Source organism: Oncorhynchus nerka, linkage group LG10 (assembly GCF_034236695.1).
Source record: "Oncorhynchus nerka isolate Pitt River linkage group LG10, Oner_Uvic_2.0, whole genome shotgun sequence".
Classification (NCBI taxonomy): domain Eukaryota; kingdom Metazoa; phylum Chordata; class Actinopteri; order Salmoniformes; family Salmonidae; genus Oncorhynchus; species Oncorhynchus nerka.
In genome coordinates this window covers 33,425,949-33,434,614 of record NC_088405.1, presented here as the reverse complement: position 1 = coordinate 33,434,614, position 8,666 = coordinate 33,425,949, and positions in this window count along the sequence as shown.

Here is an 8,666-nt window from a genome sequence, read left to right as displayed (position 1 = left end):
TCAACCTCTCTTTCGTATCGTCCGAGATCCCTAAAGATTGGAATGCTGCAGCGGTCATCCCCCTCTTCAAAGGGGGTGACACTCTAGACCCAAACTGTTATAGACCTATATCCATCCTGCCCTGCCTTTCTAATGTCTTCGAAAGCCAATTTGATAAACAGATCACTGAGCATTTAGAATCCCACCGTACGGTGGGAATCCCAATCCGGTTTCCGAGCTGGTCATGGGTGAGCCACGCTCAAGGTACTAAACGATATCATAACCGCCATCGATAAAAGACAGTACTGTGCAGCCGTCTGGATACTGTGCAGCCATTTGGATACTGTGTTAACAAACCTCCAAACAAGCTTCAATGCCATACAACACTCCTTCCGTGGCATCCAACTGCTCTTAAACGCCAGTAAAATCAAATGCATGTTTTTCAACAGTTCACTGCCCGCACCCACCTGCATCACTACTCTGGACGGTTCTGACTTAGAATATGTGGACAACTAGGAATACCTAGGTGTCTGGCTAGACTGTAAACTCTCCTTCCAGACTCATATCAAACATCTCCAATCCAAAATCAAATCTTGAACCGGCTTTCTATTTCGCAACAAAGCCTCCTTCACTCATGCTGCCAAACTTGCCATGGTAAAACTGACTATCCTACCGATCCTCGACTTCGACGATGTCATCTACAAAATAGCTTCCAATACTCTACTCAGCATACTGGATGCAGTCTATCACAGTGCCATCCATTTAGTCACCAAAGCCCCTTATAACACCCACCACTGCGACCTGAATGCTCTAGTCGGCTGGCCCTCGCTACATATTCGTCGCCAGACTCACTGGCTCCAGGTCATCTATAAATCCATGCTAGTAAAAGCTCCGCCTTACCTCAATTCACTGGTCACGATAATAACACCCACCCGTAGCATGTGCTCCAGCAGGTATATCTCACTGGTCATCACCAAAGCCAGCACCTACTTTGGCCGCCTTTCCTTCCTGTTCTCTGCTGCCAGTGACTGGAACGAATTGCAAAAATCGCTGAAGCTGGAGACTTACATTTCTCTCACTAACTTTAAACATCAGCTATCTGAGCAGCTAACCGATCGCTGCACCTGTACATAGTCCATCTCTAAATAGCCCATCCAATCTTCCTACCTCATCCCCATATTGTTTTTATTTACATTTCTGCTCTTTTGCACACCAGTATCACTACTTGCACAGCATCATCTGCTCATCTATCACTCCAGTGTTAATTGAGTGCTAAATTGTAAATACTTAGCTACTATGGCCTTTTTATTGCCTTGCCTCCTCACGCCATTTGCACACACTGTATATAGACTTTCTTTTTTCTATTTTGTTATTGACTGTACGCTTGTTTATTCCATGTGTAACTCTGAGTTGTTGTTTGTGTCGCACTGCTTTGCATTATCTTGCCCAGGTCGCAGTTGTAAATGAGAACTTGTTCTCAACTAGCTTACCTGGTTAAATAAAGGTGAAATATATATATATATATGCAGTATATTTAAAAAACTTGGCACAGGACAGCTAATCAGCTGTACCAGTGATTGTTTGGGAGGGGAGTTTTGTTCTCCCCTCGTGTTGGTATTATGGGTTCAAACCACTTTACAAGGGCAGCTGCAGCCTGGCGATGTTCTGGTCTGGAGGTTGATTTATTGTTATTATTATTTATTTATTATTATTTATTTTTTTAAGACTTTATGCACTCTGGTCAAAAGGGGCTCGTTCCGTCAGGCTGACATACTCTCTGACCTCACTCAGGGTGTGGCTACTTATTTGTACAAAGTTATGTAAAACTATTATCTCTTATGGCTCCTAAAATCATGTCCCTATCTTAAAAATACTTCACAATTTTTCATATTATATGCACAACATATTGGATGAAAACTTTATGCATATAGTGTGTATACTTTTCAAGTTACAGTATTTCCTCTATAACGTTTTTAATGACATCACAAAATAACAACACATATGACATTAGTGTTCTATAGATCGTCTCTGACCATTCCCCACATTCTTATGTTAGAAATATTGTTCCAGTATTCGCTTTTTGAACGTGCTAAGAGTTTCCAGCAAGACCATCCAGTCTGGTCCCAGGTGTCCAACAGCATGGGGGACAAAAAGCAGCGTGCAGTGATGCTGCATAACATGTGCCTTTGGGCAGCGGAGGAGAGGCACCTTATACAGGCAGATCTACACAATGGCCTTTTGTATTAGGAAGGACTCTCTCTCTACCGCACCTGCTGTCTCTAACTCTGAATGATCGGCTATGAAAAGCCAAATGACATTTACTCCTGAGGTACTGAGGGTTGCACCCTCTACAACCACTGTGATTATAATTATTTGAACCTGCTGATCATCTATTAACATTTGAACATCTTGGCCATCTCTTTATGTTATAATCTCCACCTGGCACAGCCAGAAGAGGACTGGCCACCCCTCAGAGCCTGGTTCCTCTCTAGGTTTATTCCTTATTTTATTTCTAGGGAGTTTTTCCTAGCCACCGTGCTTCTACATCTGCATTGCTTGCTGTTTGGGGTTTTAGGCCGGGTTTCTGTAACGCACTTTGTGACATCGGCTGATGTAAAAAGGGCTTTATAAATATATTTGATTGATTGACTGATTGTATTGCCAGCAGGAGCTGAAGCTTTTTGAAGCCCTTGCTTTTCTTGGGCAGTGTGAGGCTAATCCAACACGCTTTCACCTGGGTGCCTCTGTGCTGCTCCCAAATAAAATGCAGAACATATTAAAGTTCCAGCAAGCATTTTTAATGCTAAAACACTAGACCACTGTTCCTCCAACTTATGAGATGCATACAAGGCCCCGCCCTTCTTTCAGCAAATCTGACTACAACTCAATTTTCCTCCTCCCTTCCTATAGGCAGAAACTCAAACAGGAAGAACCCATGCTAAACACTATTCAACGCTGATCTGAGCAATCAAAATCCACGCTTCATGATTATGCGGACTGGGATATGTTGCAAGGAAGGTTCCGAGAATAAAACTGACGAATACACTGAAACGATAACTGAGTTTATCAGGAAGTGTATTGGAGATGTTGTACCCACGGTGACTATTAAAACCTACCATAACCAGAAACCGTGGATAGATGGCAGCATTCGGGCAAAACTGAAAGCACGAACCATCGCATTAAACCATGGCAATGTGACTAGGAATATGGCCGAATACAAACAGTGTAGTTATTCCCTCCATAAGGCAATTAAACAGGCAAACATCAGTATAGAGACAAAGTGGAGTTGCAAATCAACGGCTCAGACATGAGACATATGTGGCAGGGTCTATAGACAATCACAGACTACAAAGGGAAAACAAGCCACGTCGCGGACACCGACGTCTTGCTTCCGGACCAGCTAAATACCTTCTTCGCCAAATTTGAGGATAATATCATATCACCTCCATCTTACCTGTCACCCTAGACCCAAGTCAATTTGCTTGCTTAGGTCCACTTCTTGACGGGCCGCCCCCAGGTGAAGATAGGAAACAACACCTCCACTTCGCTGATCCTCAACACTGGAGCCCCAGAAGGGTGCCTACTCAGCCCCCTCTTGTACTCCCTGTTCAACCATGACTGTATGGCCAAGCACGCCTCCAACTCAATCATCAAGTTTGCAGATGACACAAAAATAGTAGGCTTGATTACCAACAACGTCGGACAGCCTACAGGGAGGAGGTGAGGGCTCTGTGAGTGTGGTGCCAGGAAAATAACCTCTCACTCAACGTCAACAAAACAAAGGAGATGAGAAGGTGGAAAGTTTTAAGTTCCTAGGCATACACGGCACTTACAAACTGAAATGGTCCACCCACACGGACAGTGTGGTGAAGAAGGCGCAACAGCGCCTTTTCAACCTCAGGAGGCTGAAGAAATTTGGCTTGTCATCAGATGCACAATTAAGAGCATCCTGTCAGGCTGTATCACCGCCTGGTATGGCAAGTGCACCGCCCACAACCGCAGGGCTCTCCAGAGGGTGGTGCGGTCTGCAAAACGCATCACCGGGGGCAAACTACCTGCCTCCAGGACACCTACAGCACCCGATGTCACAGGACAGGAAACACCCGAGCCACGGTCTGTTCACCCCGCTAGCATCCAGAAGGCGAGGTCAGTACAGGTGCATCAAGGCTGGGAACGAGAGACTGAAAAACAGCTTCTATCTCAAGGCCATCAAACTGTTAAATAAATCAAATCAAATCAAAGTGTACTTGTCACGTGCGCCAAATACAACAGGCGTAGACCTTAGAGTAAAATGCTTACTTACAGGCACTAACCAATAGCACAAAAAAAGGTATTAGGTGAACAATAGGTAGGTAAAGAAATAAAACAACAGTATAAAGACAGGCTATATACAGTAGCGAGGCTATAAAAGTAGCGAGGCTACATACAGACACCAGTTAGTCAGGCTGATTGAGGTAGTATATACATGTAGATATGGTTAAAACGACTATGCATATATGATGAACAGAGAGTAGCAGTAGCGTAAAAAAGGGGTTGGAGGGTGGTGGGTGAGACAAAATGCAGATATCCAAGGGAAGATTTCAAGGTTTTACTGCTAACCTACAAAGCATTACATGGGCTTGCTCCTACCTATCTCTCTGATTTGGTCCTGCCGTACATACCTACACGTACGCTACGGTCACAAGACACAGGCCTCCTAATTGTCCCTAGAATTTCTAAGCAAACAGCTGGAGGCAGGGCTTTCTCCTATAGAGCTCCATTTTTATGGAACGGTCTGCCTTCCCATGTCAGAGACGCAAACTCGGTCTCAACCTTTAAGTCTTTACTGAAGACTCATCTCTTCAGTGGGTCATATGATTGAGTGTAGTCTGGCCCAGGAGTGGGAAGGTGAACGGAAAGGCTCTGGAGCAACCAACCGCCCTTGCTGTCTCTGCCTGGCTGATTCCCCTCTTTCCACTGGGATTCTCTGCCTCTAACCCTATTACAGGGGCTGAGTCACTGGCTTACTGGGGCTCTATCATACAGTCCCTGGGAGGGGTGCGTCACCTGAGTGGGTTGAGTCACTGATGTGATCATCCTGTCTGGGTTGCCCCCCCCCCCCCCCCCCCCTTGGGTTGTGCCGTGGCGGAGATCTTTGTGGGCTATACTCAGCCTTGTCTCAGGAAGGTAAGTTGGTGGTTGAAGAAATCCCTCTAGTGGTGTGGAGGCTGTGCTTTGGCAGAGTGGGTGGGGTTATATCCTTCCTGTTTGGCCCTGTCCGGGGGTGTCCTCGGATGGGGCCACAGTGTCTCCTGACCCCTCCTGTCTCAGCCTCCAGTATTTATGCTGCAGTAGTTTATGTGTCGGGGGGCTAGGGTCAGTTTGTTATATCTGGAGTACTTCTCCTGTCCTATTCGGTGTCCTGTGTGAATTTAAGTGTGCTCTCTCTAATTCTCTCTTTCTCTATTTCTTTCTCTCTCTCGGAGGACCTGAGCCCTAGGACCATGCCTCAGGACTACCTGACATGATGACTCCTTGCTGTCCCCAGTCCACCTGGCCGTGCTGCTGCTCCAGTTTCAACTGTTCTGCCTTATTATTATTGGACCACGCTGGTTATTTATGAACATTTGAACATCTTGGCCATGTTCTGTTATAATCTCCACCCGGCACAGTCAGAAGAGGACTGGCCACCCCACATAGCCTGGTTCCTCACTAAGTTTCTTCCTAGGTTTTGGCCTTTCTAGGGAGCTTTTTCTAGCCACCGTGCTTCTACACCTGCATTGCTTGCTGTTTGGGGTTTTAGGCTGGGTTTCTGTACAGCACTTTGAGATATCAGTTGATGTACGAAGGGCTATATAAAATAATGTGGAAGGACCACCAGAGGGCAGGCTGGGCTCGTGGATAGTAGCACAACAAGTCATGGAAGAAAAGGTAACCAGAGGCAATTAAGCACAGCTGACGGTACTAATGACATACTCTCCTTCCCCTATAAGAGAGAGAATGGAACCAGCAGAGGGGGGGGGGGGGGAACTATCTCTGGAAGATGGCCACCGAGAGAGAGAAGCTGTGCTGAAAGAACCACTAAGACGGTGACAAAACCGTGATTTATGTTTGTTGTAGTTTAAAGATTATCCTATTGTGTTCTTGTTTCATCTGGAGAAGAAGATGTGTTTTTTCCTTGGAAGATTTTTCATTGATTATGTTAGAATGTTTTTGTTGACAAAATACCCTCAATAGAGAACCGTGTTCAATCAGAAAAACCTACTCCTGACTCGTTTATTCCACCTTCCCGCTTTAGAGTGACGCCTAATTACTTGGTACGCTCACATTGGTGGAGGATGCAGGTATTAGGTGGACGAGTGACACAAGGATAAGTGAGTAAATCAAGATTCTTCCAGTAGACCCGGAGGAACCATTCAAGAACGATGGATAACGCCCTACTACAACAATTGATCACGGCACAGCAGACAACCATAGAACTCCTGCAACAACAGCTGAGCCGACTAGAAGAACCTAGAGTTAAGCCAAGAGCGGCTGCTCACGCCATCTTACCTCGTCTCTCCAAGGAGGATGATATTGAGGCCTTCCTCATGACCTTCGAAAGGACGGCCACCTTGGAAGAGTGGCCGCCCACAGAATGGGCGAGCGCATTAGCCCCTCTTTTGACCGGGGTGGCTCAGGAAGCCTATTTTGACCTGGATGCCCGCGAAACTGCGGACTATGGGCGACTAAAAACCGAGATCCTGTCCCGGTACCAGCTGACTGCCAGAGATAGGGCTGTAAAGTTCCATCAATGGACCTATACAGCTGATCAACCCGTCCGTGCCCAGATCTTCGCCTTAATACGACTGACGAAACAGTGGCTAGAACCTGGAAAGGGAGTAGGACATGTGATAGAGACTCTCGTAGTGGACAAGATATTGAGAGAATTACCCAGTGACTTAAAAAGGGTTGTGGGGCAAGCCAACCCGTTGTCAGCCGACGACATAGCCCAGGCGGTGGAAACATATCGGTCTACAGGGGAGTTGTTAAAAAGTGACAAGGAGGAACGGAAGGAGTCTTGCAATCCCGTACCACGACTCACCCCGGCGCTCGCCACCGAAACGTCCAAGCCCTCCCGGAGGTGGGAGAAGTCAGCCACCACACAGCAGGGTCGGTGTTATAAAGGTCAGTCTCCCAACCATTATGCCCCACAATGTCCTAGCAAGGATGAGCCCATGGTCACAGAGTCATCACTGCCTACCCCCACACATCCCGTTTTGAGGGGGCAGGATCAACACTGTTGGTTAGCAGAGATAGCCCCAGCCTCAGAGATTCCGGTGCGAGTTGAAGGACAAGATGTGGTAGCTATTCTCGACTCGGGAAGTATGGTTACGTTAGTAGAGGAGCGGATGGTGACCTCCGCAACACTGCTACCAGACAAAGTAGCCGTATCCTGTATCCATGGAGACACCCACTATTACCCCACTGTGAATCTGCCTATTCTCACTCCAAAAGGAAGGTGTACAGTCAGGGCAGGGAAAGTGCCCCAGCTGAAGGTGCCATTATTGATCGGGAGAGACTGTCCCCTATATAAGGAGCTTCGGCAGATGACGTTATGCACGGGAAGAAGGGGAACAGGAAAGAAGAGAAACTCCAAGCCCGAGGTAGTGGTACTACAAGGAGACGTAGCCGCGTCCTCGTCCTCTACAGCAGAGGAAGAAATAGCGACCCAGCGTTTACGACAGATATTCCAAGAAACCACCGATGAAGACACATGTGAAGGGCTATACACAACGCAGGAAGGAAGGAGCAACCAGGCGCTAAGGGATATATTTGAAGCTCCATCCGAGGAGGGAAACTGGAAGGGATTCTCCTCGGTCACCCCTGATGGGGATGTGGAACAACCTCCACATCCCTCTACCGAGGTCGACCTGCCCCAGGAATTAAAGGGACAGTTCGGCACCTCGCAGCATAGAGACCCAGACCTAAGGGAGGTCATGAGGAAGGTGAAGGTGATCGACGGGAGGAACGTCGACGGATCAGGTGAGCCCCCTCTTCCTTACTATGCAATCAGGCGGGGTCTCTTATACTGGGTCGTACGACGAAGGGGGGAAAACCAGGAATTACTAATGGTGCCTAGGCCATACAGGGATACAGTTCTACAGTTATAGCCCATTCCCACGTCCTAGGAGGACACCTGGCACGAGACAAGACTATTGACATAATCATGCAGAGATTCTATTGGCCCCGGGTCACCCGGGATGTGGCCAGGTATTGTAGGACGTGTGATCAATGTCAACGTACAGCCCCATGGCCACACCTACGTAACCCTTTGATTCCTCTCCCCATCATAGAGACTCCCTTTGAACGCATAGCTATGGACCTCGTAGGACCCCTCCCAAAATCCGCCAGAGGACACGAGTACATCCTAGTGGTTATAGATTACGCTACCAAGTTCCCGGAGGCCATACCCCTGCGTAACATGTCGTCAAAGGGAATTGCCAAGGAGTTATTCCTGATGTTCTCTCGTGTGGGCCTCCCCAAGACTATCTTAACTGATCAAGGAACCCCGTTCATGTCCCGGTTGATGAAGGACTTGTGTCGGTTATATCAGGTTCAACAGATACGTACAAGCATATTCCACTCTCAAACAGACGGGTTGTGTGAACGCTTGAACAAAACGATAAAAAGCATGTTGAGAAGGGTGGTGTCCCGAGACGGGAAAA